Source organism: Fringilla coelebs (genome assembly GCF_963513975.1).
Source record: "Fringilla coelebs genome assembly, chromosome: 1".
NCBI lineage: Eukaryota > Metazoa > Chordata > Aves > Passeriformes > Fringillidae > Fringilla > Fringilla coelebs.
The window spans coordinates 121,223,190-121,240,547 of NC_140028.1; the positions used below are offsets into that span (position 1 = coordinate 121,223,190).

Here is a 17,358-nt window from a genome sequence, read left to right on the forward strand (position 1 = left end):
TTTTCCTCTGCACTTCCCAAGCCTTGCATACTCCTCAGCTCAACAGTATCCACTTATCTCCTATTTCAGTTTCACAATTCCTTTTTTATGTCAAACTTCTGGGAAGCATAGTAATAGAAATGGTTGAGGCTGACTAATTTGAAAATTAAGTTATTTTTTGGTACAAAATTCCTCTGAGGGTTTTGTGTAGGAATAGTAAGTATCAGAGCAGAGGCATACAACTCAGAGATGTGAATAAACAGATGCTTAACAGAAGAGTTGTTGAGCAGAGTACTTAATAATGCTTCTACCTGCTCATGACTCCTTACACATGTAGCTAATACTGCAGGTATCTACCCTGTTTCCCATCTGATTTCTGACTTAAATGATCCCTCTTCTCTGTTTTTGCAGTTTCTGTCATGACGTCTGGTCTCAGACAGATATTTTCTCTGCCCATCTTTTTTAAAAACACTTTGTCTTCCTAAAGTTCCCAAGGAAGAGTCAAAATTGTCCCTGTTAAAATCATCTCAGCATGCTCTAAAGTTACTTTTACAGACCTGACCCTTTGACCACTGAATTTATAGACCCAAAAGTTTCTACAATACTTTTTTTGCATTCTCTTGCAATGCCAGAGTTGCCTGGTAAGAACAATTTGTCCACTAACTTCCTAAAGCTTTTCTTTGTAAGTGCTGGTGGTCTGGCACCTCTGCACTCAAGCAGGTAAGCTTTGTCTGTCCTTAAAGCAGTGCTGATAAAATACAGTGACTGGTGATTAAATTAATCAGAGAATTGTCTTATGTCAGTTTACCTGGGATTCCGATATCTTTTTTGGTGTTAAAATCGTTTAAACATCTTCCTTTGAACTCTGTAAAAAGGTTCTTGATGATTCCCCCTTAAAACAAGTCTTTCTTAGCGGGGAGAGTAGAAATGTATGTGTTCAGAGAGGTATTTATATTGAAGCAATGTTCTTGCAGAATATTTTCTGAGTGGATGGTATGTGAGTTTGCATGTGTAGCAGCTGGAGTGATTTTACTTAGACTGTATTTTATAGTCCCTCTATGCCAATTGGCTTGCCTCATCACCCCTTTGTTAATTACTTGAATCAAGACTGACTTCTAATAAGTGTGAAATCCTTAAAACCAGACCAAAACAACTGATGAAAGAGATCTCTAGGTCAGTTAGTCCAGTCCTCATGTATGTCCCATATTGGAATACAAAACACACCTTGTACTCTGCAACACCTTTCCTTCCACTGTGACACAGGATATGTGAAAAGAACAGCAGATTAATGTTCTTGTGAACTGCTTTTCCCCTGGTATAGGCACTACTCGAAAGGCTCTGGTGCCATTCTTTGCAAAAGCTGTAGTAACTATCTTGCTTTCATTTTTTTTTCCTTCGTAACAAGCTGTTTATAAAAAGCCCATGGGAGTGTCCCTGGAAGTCAGTGTGCTTGCCTCTAATTCAGTGATTCACAGCTGTTCTTGTTGCCAGGGTGTCACAGAGTGGTCCCTGTATGCCTGGGACCAGTGAGGACCTCTGTGCACAGAGATGGCCCTTGGCTGGTAACAAAACACCCATAGGGCTCCCTTAAAAGGAAGGCATCTATAACATTCTTAAACACAGCCCGTATGAAACAGTTTGGTAGCAGCTCCCACTTCTGAGCACCACAGATGAGTTTTGCCTCCTGGTTTCCAAAACCAGAACATTTTTCAGGGAATATTGAAGGTTAATTTGAACTGAGAACGTTTTGAGATCCATCACCTGAGGAAGGTGCCCCTTGGCTGTCGATATAGTCCTTTGTTCTCAGTGTAGATAAAAGCTGGCTTTTGAGATTCGTGGAATGCTGGAGTAAATCTGGTTCTGGTGAAAACTTAGAAACTGTTTCACTGGTGTACCCTCTTATTTTTCTAAGAGATATGCATGTCTATTTAGTAAAATTTAGTGCCTTTAGTAGAAGGGAAGAGTGAAAACATTGAACTTTAGTGATAAGGAAATTTTGGCTTCCCCTCGGATGTAACTGCGTCCCAAAAACCTGTGGTAAGGCACTTGTCCCACAGTTATTCCATATAGACTGGGAAACAGTGGGTATAAATGGCCACAGAGGCACAGGCATTTATTAGCAAGACTTGTCAGGAACAAAGTCCTGAAATTCAGAGTAGCTATTTGCTTTTCTGACTGCCCCTTTTGGCAAAACTATTTCAACTAGAGCTCTCCTTCACTTAAATTGACATTACTGGTTAAAATAGTGACTCTTAAAACCAGCCATAGCAATCGGGCTTGTTTCCTCTGTGTTATGTAAGACCTCACTATGCACTTATCAGACCATCATGGTATAAGCAAAAAAGGTAAGATAACCCTTTTAGACTGTATTCAGAGCTAAGTGGTGGAGAAAAGGGCAGATAATGAACTACTATAATCTGCTGAGTTACTACTTTGCAGCAAAACTGTAAGGTTGCTATCCCGAAGAGCTCACTTGAAAAGTGCAGCTGGAAAAGATAAAATTCTAATTTATTCCAAGTCATTCAAGGTTAAGTTTGTACAAAACTTGTCTGGTAATTAATTTGAACTTCACAAGATTTTTGGCAAGGTTCTGTGGGTTTCTGTATGTGTGGGTTGGGTACTCTTGTGCTCCTTGCCCAGATAGGAGAAACTGGAGGTGGAGGGAAGACAGCATCTCTGTATGAGCTAAGAAAATTTAGAAGTTGCCTTAGACTGTAGTTAGGGTCTGGACTGATAAAGGATTAGCCAGGGTCAAGTTTTCTACTCATCCATGAGTTCACTTGCATCTTGCCCCCGCCCTCACCGAGCTGTCTCTGAGGATTCTGGATCAGTGACCAGTTCCATAGAAGCATCATGACTTCTGCATGCATAATCTTCCTTTTCTGCTGTTTACACATACTTTGCCTATAGAGGTTATTGTATCCATAATTTGTAATTTGGAGAACTCATGCATGATCAGATCTTACTGTTTAAACAAATCATTTCATCTTGTTGCAAAGTCTGTTTTGTGAAGCAAACTCTCAAACAGTTAGTGCACCATTTTTACTGGTAGTATGTGGGTAGTAGCAGTGTAATATGTAGTAGTGGTATTCTTCCCCTCTTCTGTCCTCACTCTTGAAATAGAGAGCCCAGACTGATGCTAAGGATCATGACCAGTGAAGGATTTGGAAAACTCTTGTTTCCTATTCTCCACATATACCAGTCTTATCTCTCACTCATTGGAAACCAGTACCCTGGTTCTGTGGTTGCTGCAGAAAAGCAAATAGATCTCTTTTTACTCTTTCCTGAACTGCAGTCTGTAGCTGATTTGACTCCTAATTTGTAATGGCAAGTACTCTCTCTCAGCTTGTGTGTATTCAGTACTGGAGGTGTATTTGCAAGACAAAATTATAGGCCCTCTGGAAGGAGATACAGCTATGGTGATTTAAAACTGAATACCTAGAGTTTGTTTCTGGTGTAACACAATGGGGACTCAAGCAGAGTTCTGAGAAGGAGCTGTGCAATGCCAACCCCTTTTATCTCCCTCTTTTAAAACATTTTAAAACTAGCATCTACGGGTGTAGAAGCTGCTTCAAGAGATTTTCTCTCCAAATATTTTTTCTATGTTTAGTGAATAAAACACTAGAGAACAGACTTTTAGGACACAGATGGTGCCAGAAATGGCACTTGCTGGCTCAGCAGGAAGGTAGCTGTTGAAGAGTTCCCACTTATCTTCTGTGGGCTTATTTCCTTATCGGTTTGGATGGAGCAGATAAACAGATAGTGTTGATGAACTTGGTAACAAAAAAGGTAGACTAAAAGCCGAGCCTGTGAAGTGTGAACCTGTTGAGTGAGCAAAGAAAGCAAGAAAAATGCTGTGAATGTGTATTCCTAGCTTTGCTGTGAGACTTGCAGGTTGCTTTCGGGGACAGAAATGTGTGGGAAGGAAGGTCTGATTTAGCTCTTCTGAAAGCAAAAGAATGTTACTAAAGAGGGTTTGCTTTTCCTCACTTTTTCATGGAAATGAAAAATGAAGTCTCATAGTTATGTTGAGACCTCCAATGTTTCAGGTTCCCCAAGCAGAAGTAGTAACGGAGAAGGATTTCTAGAGCTGCAAAGCGAGTCCGGGTTCTGCACCGAGATTTCTGACCATGCCAGGAAGGTGGAGATGTCTCAGACCTATCTGCATATTTTGTAAGACAACTTTGACTGTCACTGAAAGAATAGAGACTGATTCTCACTGGGCAAATGTCTGTAAGGCTTACAGTGCACTGAGTAACTGTCCTGAGGATCTGTAGTAGCTTGTATGGCTGCTTTGAATAAAGCAGCTCAGCTCTGTGAGGTGGATCAATTGTTTTTCACAGATGCAGTGTAAAAACTAATCTTGATGAAGGGTACCTGCTTAAGATGCAGGATATGAAGAGGACAGGTGGGGATCTTGTGGGTTTTAGGAAAAGAAAACCAATGGAACGATAGCAATTAAGAATAAGCTATGATTATATGAAGCAGATATTTCTCATAAAACCAAGATGTAAATAGGAGATGCAGGAATGAGCTGTAAGTAAAATGAAAAGAACTCTAGAAGTAGGGTGACTCAACAGTAAAGATGTATACAAAATATTGAAATAGGGTCTCTCACCTCAAGCTTTCTCTAAGAATCCTCACTTGATGTAATGCTATAAAAATAACGTTTAGCTATAAAAGCGCTAGCAGAAAGCTAAGCATGCACAAATCTGCTGCTGCCTGCTAGGTCTGGGAATCTCTGGTAGGGATCTTTGAGAAGGAAACAGAAAACAGTGTGTTACATCAGGCACTAAACTGTATTTCTTGTCAATTGCTACTTGTCCTACTCAGCAGGTGAATGGAGAACATGTTATTCTGCTCTCTGCAGCAGTCTTTTATATATTGGAAGATCTATGATGCTCTGGGAGGGTTAAGGAGGGAAAGTTCTTTCAACTTCTTCTCAAGACTCTTATTTCTAGACTGTTGATTGTTATGAAGTCTCTTACCTGGGAATGTTCTGTGAGGCTTCTCTGTAGTTTAGGGTTGCTTTGAGCTCTTGGCCCCAGGTATATTTTCACTCCATTTCAGCTTTGTGCCATCTTCAAATTTAGTGAGCAGAAACCTGATACAACACTAGATGGTGTATTCCCTGCAAACCCTGTGAAATGGAGCCTTTTAGTTTGACAGTAGGCTGGTGATGACTGTTACCTGGCAGGGACCCCAAGGTCAGCCTCTCACCTGCTGGTGTACTGTTGTCAGTGTTTGCCTTATGAGCATGATGTAGCTCATAAGTGTCAAAAGCCTTTGGAAGGGAGATTCCCTTCCTTTCCCCAATTAATTCTGTTATAATGAGAAGCTGGAGAGATTTATCAAGAATTATGTACATCAAACAAAATTTGAATCTCGATCACGTGCTTCATTTGATTCCTAACTACAGGATAGAGGGCAGGGTAGCTTCTAGGGCAGAGCAGAACCTGAGAAAGTCACTACTTCCTCCTTGGCTTGGATCTATACCCAGGGGGGTCCAGGGGGGCTGCCTTTGCTCCTCCTCTAACAAGAAGAAAAGAGAGGGTGATCATCTTTCTTATCTGACCTGGGACACACACTCTGAATTAACTGCTTTTCCTGATCCACATATATTTCCCATTATCTGGCTGGGCTTAGCTGCAGGTGAGGCAATCTGATACATGAAAGTGACCGTGGCAGACCACCCAGTTTTCACTTGAGATGACATACTGGCTTATGGTGGGATTTTAATTGCCTGGCTGAATTATAGAGGGTGACATTTACAGGTATATGTGAGGTAATCAACACTACTTGCAGGTGTTTAAAATACAGTGAGGGAGTGGAGGTCCTGGGATAAATATGCAACTAGCATTTTTCTCACTTAGGTTGGTTTATTCATTCAGATGTGTTGGTTTACAGCACTGCTGATAATTGTCATAAAATTGTTATAAACAAGGGGAAAAAATCCAGTGAGGAAAGTTAATTTTCTTTGAGATTTTGGCATTTTTTCATTTAAATCAGAGTCTTACTAAAAACAGTTGATGGTGATACTTTTATCAAACATCTGCCCCTCTGTAAGGCTTAATGTCCTACAAGTCCGTAATGATAGTATTTTATTGTTCTTCTATTATAATTGTAGGCTTAGAAAAGTCACATTGCACTAGTTAACACAAAGGTTTCTCTAGGAAACTCGTATTGTAGTAGCTTAAGTACTGAGTAGGGAAGTTAGAGGTGAGGTCAGGGCTCTGTTGTACTAAGCACCTAGAAGATAAAGAAGGTGGTTTTCCAACCAGAGGAACTAGCCATAGTGTTAAAACCCTCTTTCTGGGAAATCAGAAGACTCGTGGGATCAGAGCTGGTTGACTGACCTAGTTCAGAAGCATGCAAGTTGCTCTTCTTACTCCAGGTGGCCCAGGTAATTAAGCCAAAAGAAGAAGTAGTAGAAGATTTTGGGCTGTGCTGCAGGAAATGTGGTGTTGGGTGGATGTTCAGGAAGCCACAGGACTCATATGGCAGAGGCAAGTAATTTGGCTGAGCAAGTTTTAAACTGTGTTGTGAGGTGTCTCAGCTTTTTGACCATGATCTTGAGCCAGCTGAGTAGTAAGGGGCAGTGACTTTGGAGCAAGCTTTGTGAGATCCTGTGGAGGGGACAAGGTGTGGAGGAAAGCTTCCACTTGGACCTGAGACTTTTAAGCTGGGCCACACAACTTTGTGATTCAGTGAGTTGTCTACATATCTGTTTTAAGAGTGTAAGCTGCTTTTTGTTGTGATGGGCTCTAATTCTCAAAACATAGCTAACTGGTGAGTTTTAAGCATTAAATTCCAGCTAATTTGTGCATAATGTTTGTCTTTTGAGACTGTTTTTATAGCTTATTCTTTCTAGTCTTACTTCCCTTTCAGAATTCAGTGGTAGAAATAGCCAAGTGAAGGGTGTAGAAAAAGGAAGAAATGTTTCAGTGCAACTATTTGACCAAAGACTCTCCTCCACCCAAATTTGCTCCATTGTCCTGTGACTGAGATGAGAAAGTCTGTTCTCATTCCTGGTTTTTGGTCTTCTGTGATAAAGGAAAGCACAACTTGTAATCTCTTAACTTTTCAGAAGTGTTCTAATACCTAAAACAGCTGTTAGTGTGCAAGAATTTTGGCATTGTCACTGTAGGTTTGCTTGGCACTGTTAAAACAATGTGTTGCTCACAAGCCTAGAATAACAGTTCCTTGTTTACCCTGTCACTAACAGTGACTCCAAAACTTGAGAAATCTTAACAGACATACTTGGTACAAAACTTTTTGGGAAACCAGCCACCAATCCTTCCTTTTTATTTGCAGTTCTAGAAAGGTGTCAGTGAAGACCTTTGTTCAAGGACTCAGTTGTTGAGGTGTTGCACTCCTTAGCTATAATTTCTAATTAAGTAGTCACTTTAGTCATGATGCAACCACTTTATCCAGCATTGTGTCATGCTTGTTCTGAGAATTGCAAAACCATTCAGGTTGAAAGGGGTCTAAGGTGGTCTATAGCTCAACTTTCTGCTCAAATCAGCACTTTGTATTGAGTTCAAGCCACATTGCTTAGGGTTTTGTCCCCTCTAGGAGATCTCTAGAAATACAGTTCCTGCAACCTCTCTGGGTGACCAGAGGATTAATTATCCTGTTGGTGAGAATTGTTTTCCTTATACCTGGTAAGGGCATCTGTTGTGCCAGCTTAAGCCTGGTGTCTCCTGTTCTCCCACCCTCCACCTCTGTGGAGAGCTTGGGTCTATCTTCCCAGTGAACTCCGGGGCAGGCTGCTGCTATGTTTATCCCAAAGCTGTCCATTTCTGGGCTCCATTTCTCACTGGAGAGGTGTTCCAGTCTCCAGTTGCCTTGGTGGCCCTTCACTGAATTTATTCCAGGTTCTCAATGTGTGTCCTGTACTGGAGGTCCCAAACCTGGATTAAGTACTTGCCTGTGACTGGTTATCCCCCTTTACTCAGTATTCATTAAGTTTACTCCATCCATTGCCTGTGTTCTTGTCAATGCAGGTTGTTGTTGACCTTCTCTGCTGCCAGGCCACAGACACTTGTTTCTTCCCTGCAGGTAGAAAGTGGCCAGGTAGGGTACCATCCCCAGAGCCCTAATGTTACTCTGTACAGTATCATGACTGGAACTGAGGCTGGGTGTGGAACCTCTGCAAGCCTGTCACCTGTATATATAGCAGGGAAACCTGCCTAGGAATGGTGTTGCAGCTCTGCAGATAGATCTTAGAGGTTGTATGCCATTGCTGGATAAATTTCCTTAAACACAATGATAAATTAAGCCATTGTTCAAACCACCCTTAAGTGAGGCAGCCTGGAAATCAAGTGAGTAGCACCACCACACTGCTGGGAAGAGCTGCATTTCACATGTCATCACATGATCTTGTTTACCACTGGTACACCAACAGCATAAACCCCAAACTGCCAAGGGACTGCTTGGTGAAAATTGTAGGTTTTGAAACTTGCAACCTCATAGCAAAAGTCCCAAAGTATGTTTTTGGTCCACAAAGTAATTTACTTTCTTAATAAGAAAAATGTACTTATCCCTGTCAAAGCTATTGACATAGTTTTTCTTTGTCTGTCTCTTAATTAATTATTCATGCTGCCTGATATCCAAGTCTTACTCACTTAGTTTTCTCTCTATCAAATAAGGAACCAGTAGCTCCTACTGGTGTTATGTCTTCTGCTGAGGTGCTGGTTCTAGATGCTGAGATTGCAGCCCAAAAACTGCTGAAGAAATTAGACATCCATACTTTTTCTGTTGGCACATATGAAGCTGCTGGTAAAGCTATATGCTTTTATAAACAAAAACACCCTTCAAATGTTGTAAAATTGGTGTGATTAAGAAAATAGTTATTCCTGTCCTGCTCTTGTTAGGGGAGTTCTGAGCTAATTTCAGTTACCTGCCTTGAAAGGTAGGTAGCAGGGATTGTTGCTTCAGGCTTCCCTGTTGTATAATTTGAAAAAGAATTGAAGGAAATGTATAGAAGAGTTGTTCGTCAGGCAATAGTACAAGAAACTTTGAGCTCTTGTTTACAGTAGCCAAAGGAATAGAAAAAATGTTAACTTCAAGTGGCCTCAATGATTCTTAATCCACTCTACTCAGTGTGTGTATAAAGAACAGGAAATCAGCAACACTGGGTCAGAAGGGAGGTTAATGTACAGTCATGTAACCCATGCTTGCTGCACCTTGGGAGGAGCACAGGAATAAGGATATAGGGAGAGTTCACCAGAGCAGTCTACTGGCTTTTGGCATTTTGCAGCCCTGAAACCTACTGACCTAAAACCAGTGAGTTTATATTTGAGAAATTAATCTAGAGTTTCTGGCAAGCATGTTATTGAACCATGCAAACTCCTGACATCCACAATACACTGCAGGGAGTGGATTCTTAGGGCATGTTGAAGGAAGAACCATCCTATTTCACATGCTTTGACCTTCCATCTGTTTTCAAGCTCCTGTGTTGGAAGGAAGAGTCAATAGAAATAGCTCTGTTAACTTTTTCCCCTTCTCTAGTTTCCTTACTGTTTTAATGGCCTTTATTCCTCTGCCCTTTCTTTTAATGCTGTAGAGGTAGAACCTGCTTAGCTGTTTTTTGGAAGCTGTTTCCCATTCTTTGATTATCTGTGTCCATTCTTGGAAATTTTTCTTGATTCTGAATAGAGAAACAAAATCTGTGCATTATTAATTTTAGGTTGTTTCACTTTATGAAGGTAGTTGCTGTCAGACACCTCTGTGTATGTGTTAGGCTTTGCTCCTTTAAATAATAACAAACCCCTTCCCCCCCAAACCAACCCACCAATAAAAACCTGCAGTAAAATCTTTGGAAAGCTAATAAGTGGGATCGGGCTTGTTTCTTATGTCTCAAGAGATTAGCAGACTTTTCTTTTTTATGATGGCCATGGCAAAAAGCAACATTATCAGTCAGCAGTGCAGATCCTCCTCTGGGCACACTGCTGGTTGCCAGGAAATGTTACATCTGAATCATATGTGTACCACATGTTGACCTAACTTTATGCAACTGACTCTTTTGTGGAGGGAGGGAAAAAAAAAGTGATTATTTCCAAGGGTCTGGCTAGTTCCAGTCCTATTGATGCTATAATGCAATGGTAGTCAGCACATCTCTCTCTGCTCATAGCTGTGCTTAGGCATGTGGGATTTTTGTCTCGTTTGCTAGCCAAGTAGAAAGTAGCTCTTGGGCTACCTCTCCGATGAACAAATTTCTTGTGGAGTTGCTCCTGGCACAAACCTACTTCGTTGAGACTTGTGCAAGTACACTGCTGGATCGCCTCTGTGTTCCCTCCCACAGTCAGTTTTGGTTGTAGCCTTGAACCTGACCATTCAAGACTGAGGCCCCATCTGTGTCCCTTCTTGCAGCTCCTATTTTTCTTTCATCCAGTGCTACAGGAAGATCTTGAGTTATTTCTTGGATGAGGGGGAATAAAGGAAGAAAGGGAGCTCAGCTGCAGAATCTCCTGCAGAAAAAAAGGGAGACCTACAACTGAGGCAAGCAGTGAAGCTGTTGTATCAAGCACAGGAAAATGTCACAGTCTTACAGGAAGGCAAGAGGTACCAACACAACCTGCAGCTGCACAATGCCATTTCATCCAGCAGCTAGTGCTCACTCCTGGAGCTGGGGGATTTGGGTACTGGCTGCTGGGCTGAGGCCTTCAAAACTTGCAACGAGGACATGAAGAATAGGTAGGAGGTCTCTAAGATGTAGGTGAACACCAACAGAGCCAAATCTGCTGAGCAGAGGGAAGAGAGGTAAAGGTCTGTTGATTTTGTGTTATTCTAAAGCCCGAAGCTCCCTCTGATCCCGTGTCCCAAATTGGTAGCCAAGTACATGTGGGCAGGGAGGGAAGGGAATGTAACTTGAAATAGCTCCCTTATTTTCAGACCTTGAGTGTTGTGGCAATCAAAAAGGGGGGATGTGACTAAAAGCCATCAAAACCACTTCCAAGCACATGCCTTTTAGTGAAGCAAATGAGCAGGATTTTTAGAATATAATGCAAACAGGAAATCACTCTGAAAACTGTAGCCCACCATTAACTTGCTGGGGGAAGGGAAGACAGATTTAAACTATCCTTGCAAACAGCTGCTTTGTTATAAAACCTAATAGGGGATTGAATGCATGTGTAAGAAATGAATCCAAATCAACACCTTTTATTGGGTGCTGGGGTTTTTTTGTTGCTCTTAGTAATAAAATCAGGCTGCTGTTATGTGAGTAGAAGATAGCTGTTCATGCAACAATTTCACTTATTTGCTCACATAGTTCCTTTACTGAACTTAGTTCCCCAGTGTGAGCAGCAGCTAGGGGGCCAACCTCAACTATGTACTTTGAAGTGGAGGGGTTATAATGATGTGTCAGGCTTCTAGGAAGGTGTTGCTCAGCCCTTTGCATTGGATTTGTAATTAAACCTGTAGCCTTCGTGATTGCATATAGCAGCTGTTGCCCTTTTGGATGTGGTTATTAATCTGCTGCCCATTAGTGTGTGCTAGTGTCATGGAGATTCAGCGAAGTTTTGGCTTGGGCAAGTCTTACATCCCACCTTCTCAGCACTTGTTTCCTTTTTTTGTCATGTTGTTTTCTGGTATCTCTGCTTTTCTGTCCAAATCTATGGGCATTTACAGGTACCATCCATGCCAGCTTACAGTTAAGGGATGTGTATTACATCCCTACTACAGGAATTGTTTTGTCTCTTCTTTTTGGGTATAGTACTCATGTGGACCTGCAGCATTCTCACAGGCAGTGTGGGATCAGCTCATTATCCCTAACTTCACGATTTGTAGGTATTGGTTATTGCAGCCCTAATGGTTGCTGGTTTAGGTTGCTGTCACGAGCTGGGGTGACTCAAGTACTTTACTGACTGCAACCTTATAGACTTGCTTGGTGCCATTTAATTTCAGCCTCTTGCTAATGTTCAGTAATTAGCTTGTGTGTAATCCATCAGCAGTTTGGGTTTCATACCCAGGAGGTAATCTGTTCCTGGTGGCATGCCACTTTTTTTCAAATATGTAGTAGAAGAAACAGCACTGTGGTGGGAATACTTGAAAACTTGGCTTTGTGTCTGGGATTGCAGTGGGAGTGTGCAGAGGAGATTCATGATAGATCAGTGATTGGGACTCTCCCAGTTGTGCAATCTTCTGTGAATTGCGATGGACTCTGAACGCCTTTAGCACATGCAGGTGGCTGTATAAAAGGTATGAATGTTTTGGATATATAGTATACACACTAAAGCCAGCCTTCAGGTATCCGAGCTCACTGGCTGTAGAATTCATTCTGGGATCTAGGAGGGTGGAAGGACTATGAAATATATCAGAAGAGAACATAAACTTTTGCCAGCTCAGCAGCTGTGAGGAAGAAAAAAAATCAGGTGTTGCTAACTGGTGCTAGAGACCATGCCCATGGCTTCCACCACTTTGCTACATGACAGCTTCCAGTCTAAGCCAATGTCTCATGGTGCCTCTGGACCCTATGGAAATGCTCATGCTGCTGACTCTTTTGGGTGGCCATACATTCTAAAAGTAACTTCTGCCTTTGTAAAACAAATATGATAACTCTCAAAGTGGTGTCCTCACCTGACTAATGAAACATCTTAACTTGCTTCAACATGGAAGTGTGGGTTTGTTTCCAAAATAGATATAAGCTATGCAATGCTTTGTTTCAGCTTGTCAAAGTGATCTTGCAGCTTCCCTTGGATGCATGATGCATTGATGTGCTTGCAACTGCCCTGTGTGCCTTCCTGTTTAAAGTCTGCAGGCAATCACCTCCTCCATCCTTTTGGAACTTTACTGTTTGCAAAGCAAAGACAGGAATAGCTTATTTTGCTCTTGTAGTAGCAATACTTGATTTTCTGAGACTGTGCCTGTCAACAGTTCCAACTAATTTGCCATAACCAACCTGTTTTGTGGCCATCCTTGTGTTCCATTGCTCATTGTGGAGTGGCTGTTAATTTCTTCACGGTTTAGGCAGAGAAGAAATGCACCCCATAGAGGTGAGGCAAGGAATGGGTCATTGAGATTGCAGTGTGTAAGGGGTGTTAGAGCTGCAGCCTCCAGCATCCTGGGATTACATTGACTACTCTGCATTGCTCCCAATTCTTCTGCTGGTAGGATCTTCTGAGCTTTGTGGGATTAGAAGCATTGCCTCCTCCATGTAACTTGTAAGATGTCTTTCTGCTTGGCAAGGAAGGTACAATGCTGTCTTTTGCCTGCTTTTTTGATGCAATGAGACTGGCTGTTTTAGTAGCTGATGGGAGCTTCCCAAATGTAGGGGAGACCTGCTGACCTTGAGATTAAAGAGCAAACTCATCAGGTCTGTTTGTCATATGACCTTTGCTGTGCTGGGGTGATGGCAAACTTGAAAATCTGTTCCTGGCAATGCCAGGCTGCTGATGCAAAGCTGCTTGGAGCTGACCCCAGGATTCTGCAAGGCAGGAGGTGTTTGTGCTGGGCTGAGGGGCAGCAGGTTTGTGGTGGTAGAGCACAGGAGTGTCTGTTGGAGATCCCTGCTGCTGCTCCTGAAGCCCATCCCTTGCAGTGCACATGCACTACCCTGCTAATGCAGTCACAGACATGGAACTCTGCAGTGTTTAAGGCCTTTAAAAATATTTTTAACAAACATGAACACCGCTGGATCAAATACGTAAGTGAAAAGACTACAGAGCTTCTGACTTGCAGCAGAATTTGCCTCTTTCAGGGAAGCAGGTGGTGCAGGTTGTGTGAAAAGGTGGAAAGGAAGTCAAGTAATGTGCTGTTTTCTGTATTGACTCAAACAAAGTAATATTTGACGAGTAAACAGGCTGTATACTGCCCTATAACTAGTGGAATGAAAAATCTTCATGGTACAGTGGTGTTTGACAGTTTTTCTCTTTAGATTTCTAGCTTTAGTGGAAGTAAGTACAAGCAGAAATGATCAACAGCTGTTCCAGCAGAACTTCAACTACTTTCTACTCTGTGGCAGAAAATATGATCTCTCCTGCCTTTTTATATCTAACCAAGTTGATGTGATTGGGTTTGGGACAGAAGAAATTTCCATTTTGCAAGTAAGAGAAAAAGTTGCCTTCAGTCTGAATGGGAAATTTTTAATGAATAATGATAAAGCTAGTGTCTAAAGCATAAGAGTGGGTACTGCTGGCTTTTTCTGCCAGTGAGAAAGATCTCTGTGTGTGGGGGGAAGCCCCTAAAAAGCCTTACTGACTTCTGCAGCATGTTGACTTGGTTCACAGTCACTTCTTTGGGTCATGGCAAAAGCTCCTTAGTTAGGAGTTAGAAGAAAAAGAAATACTTCTCAAGAGTGTTTATCTTTTGTCATCTAATTAGGGCAGATAAAGGTACGCACTTCCTCTCATAAGAGTTTTCTCTCATTCAGGCAATGGTAAATTTATAATCAAGTGAGGGATCATTTGAATACTAGGTTTCAGGACATTGATATCATCACATTCAATTTGTGTCTAGGAAGTTAATTATAGATATTGAATATTAGTTCTGCTTTTCTTTTTGACATCTTAAACTTGGCAAAAGAAAAATGTAGATTATAAAAAGGTTGAAAATTAAAGTCTCTAGCTGAGTTCTATCTCATGCACAGTTACTTAAACTTAAAAAATGCTTTTAAATAGATCTTCCTAGACTGTTAGGCTGATGCCAGATGAACAGGGTATTATGGGGCATTTCTATAAATCAGCAAAGGAAAATTTTACCATGAGCTGAATCCCAATTTTTGTCTGTGAAGAACAAAAGTTAAAAAATAAAACCCAAATAATCCAACAACAACTGCAAACCCTGCCCTTTCTCTGTTTGTATTTAAAATCTGCTAATAAGCATTTTCATAACCTTACCTGAAAAAAACCCCACTGTGGTTGTCCATGAAGTATTTGAAGTCCCCGTCTTCCTCCTTCCAAAGTATTTGCTTTTCACCAGTTTGGTTTCTTTCTCTGGATTGAGCAAAACATGAGCTAAAAAATAAGCTTTTGTTATCTTATCTGCTTGGCAACCTTTCTGATGCTGGTGTTAGCAGAAAAGTGTGGGTGCTGTGAGCCATCCTGGTGCACATTGGGGCGTGCTTTTTCAGCAGGCAGTTCACCCAATGGCTTTCTAGCCTTGCAAACTATTGGGTGAGGCTTCATACCTGGGGACTTGCTGCCCTGAAAGGAGACTCCTAGCCTGTGAGCCAAGGGTCCTGTCCTGTTTGGCAAATAAGAGTGCTCTGCAATTCCCTTTTTCTTCCATTTCAGCTAACTGTTGGAAGGAGTTGCTTTTACTTTCTTGACTCCCACCCCCTGGTCCTCCATGCTCTCTAACCACAGCAGCTGCATGGTAACATCCTTATGCTGTATTCCATGGGTACTAGAGGGCCTCCTGGGATTTGTAGGACACAGCTTCCTGGGCCTTTTGCTTCCCTCAAAGATCAGGACAGGGTGGGGACAGAGGGGATCATATCCTCCTTGCCAGGGACCAGTGCCTACTTACATTGGTATGGAAGAAGGTCTTTTAAGAGCTTGAAGTCTTGAGTTTTGAGTCTGTATGTGGATTTTTTCCCCAGTTTTTGTGTTGTCCTGGTGCTGAAGATGTCATTCTTTCCAAATTATTTGACAGCCAAAATTTGGAGAATACAGTGACAGTTAGCATTCCAGCAGTGCTTAAAGATGCCTAAAGTGATGGGGTGGGAAATCTTAAACCTATGCTTTTTGGGGAGTATGAGGAGTAAGTAGTTGGAATTATATAATTGTGAGTATTTCTTTCACCAAAATAAGTAGGTTTTCAGATATCTTTGTTTTTCTTGTTCTTGTAAGAAAATTAATATTGTAGAAACACTAGATTTGTTTGTAGGCATAAGAAATACCTGGTAGGTGATGTGGCAAACAAGACTTTAGAACTAATAGATTACTTCACCACTTGCAACTTCATGGATGCTTTCTATGAATTCTGTCTAAAATCTCTGCTTCTACTTAATTTTAAGGAAAACTGGAATTAATTTTCTAAATTAAAAAAAAATAAAATCTGTATAACAAGAACTGCCTGGAAGTTTTATATTGGGCTAGCTCAGGGAGGTATTCCTAATATAAAGCCTTCATATTCTGTGATAGCCTGTAACAGGAATCTTTGCACCTTTGATAAATGTCAGCATGTGCATCAGATGCACACAAGATCCTAAAGTAGAGATTTTATGTTGTGGCTATCTTGTGTATAAAGCTATAACCCATAGAATATTCAGCTTCCTTCAGTTGTTCATGGTCATTATGAATGCAAAAAACTGCCAAATGAAATATACAGGGGGAAAATGAGCATAAGTAAGCTTAGACCTCCTAATTCCCTATCCATTGCTGTCAAGTCATAGTCTGCTAGGGTTTTAGAAGACTATTCATTGAATTTGGGAAAGACAGATATAAATATTATCAGCACAGCAAAGGTTTCATACAGAACTGATAGTGGATTATGCTGTTCTGCAAACCACTTCTGGAACCAAGCTCTAAAGGTATTAGTTTGCAGTTCTGCACACTGATTTTCTGTTCAAAATGTCTGAATAACACTTTGCCTGTTCACACTTTTTAAGGTTTCCTGTACCTTGAGCTCATGTAACTGCTTTTTTGCCTCACTGCCTGTGTTGCTTAACTACATTTCATCTGATTGTAACTAATTTCTAGTGATCATTCTTATGTGATGCTTGTGTTTTTCCTTGCCAAGGTATGATGGTCACCTGAAACAGAGGTAACTATTGTGACAGGGTGCATTAACTTCTCCTTTATTTTTGCTATCATTTCAATTCATATCATCATTGCCTCTTACATGCTTTTGTAGCTTTGGTCTTTCTGGCAGAATATCTTGTAGAAGAGTTGCTTTTCATTTCCCTTAGAGAGTGATCCAGATGTAGCAATGCTGTCTAAGGAAATCCTGCTGCTTGACTCCAGCTGCAGTCATGAGGGGGTCATTAACGTGGTCTTTGCTCTTTCCTGCAGTCCCATGCTATTGCAGCTGTTGTCTCCTCTGTTGTGTGTTTGTCAAATTTATTAATCAGCCTACCCTTTCACAATCTATCAGTGAGAAGATCTTTACTCCAGGAAGCAAGAAAACAGAAGATTAGAGAGAAATGTGGGAAACTAAAAGGCATATCTTCTCCCTTTTGGTTTTCTTGTGACATAAGATATACAGAATAACTTTGGAATATATCTGAATGTTAAATTTATTTCTTATTTCTAAGAGCTACTTCATCAAACTGTTCACTGAGTAATGTGAGAAAACTGAGCATGTGCTGTCACTCAAAATACAACCCAGAGGGTGATACTGACTCTGTTGGATGCAGGTACCATGATGCACACCACTTGCACTGGAAGTGGTGTGCTCCACATTGAAGTCAATTTTGGGATCAGAGGCATTTGAATG

At 41.2% G+C, this 17,358-nt stretch overlaps 1 protein-coding gene across 4 annotated transcripts in view; it reads left to right on the forward strand.

The window, feature by feature from the left end:
- IGF2BP3 (insulin like growth factor 2 mRNA binding protein 3) overlaps nt 1-17,358 on the forward strand; it is a gene marked incomplete at its 5' end in the record, with an annotated part of 111,586 nt that overhangs the window by 25,074 nt on the left and 69,154 nt on the right. The gene's annotated exons all lie outside the window — the stretch shown is intronic.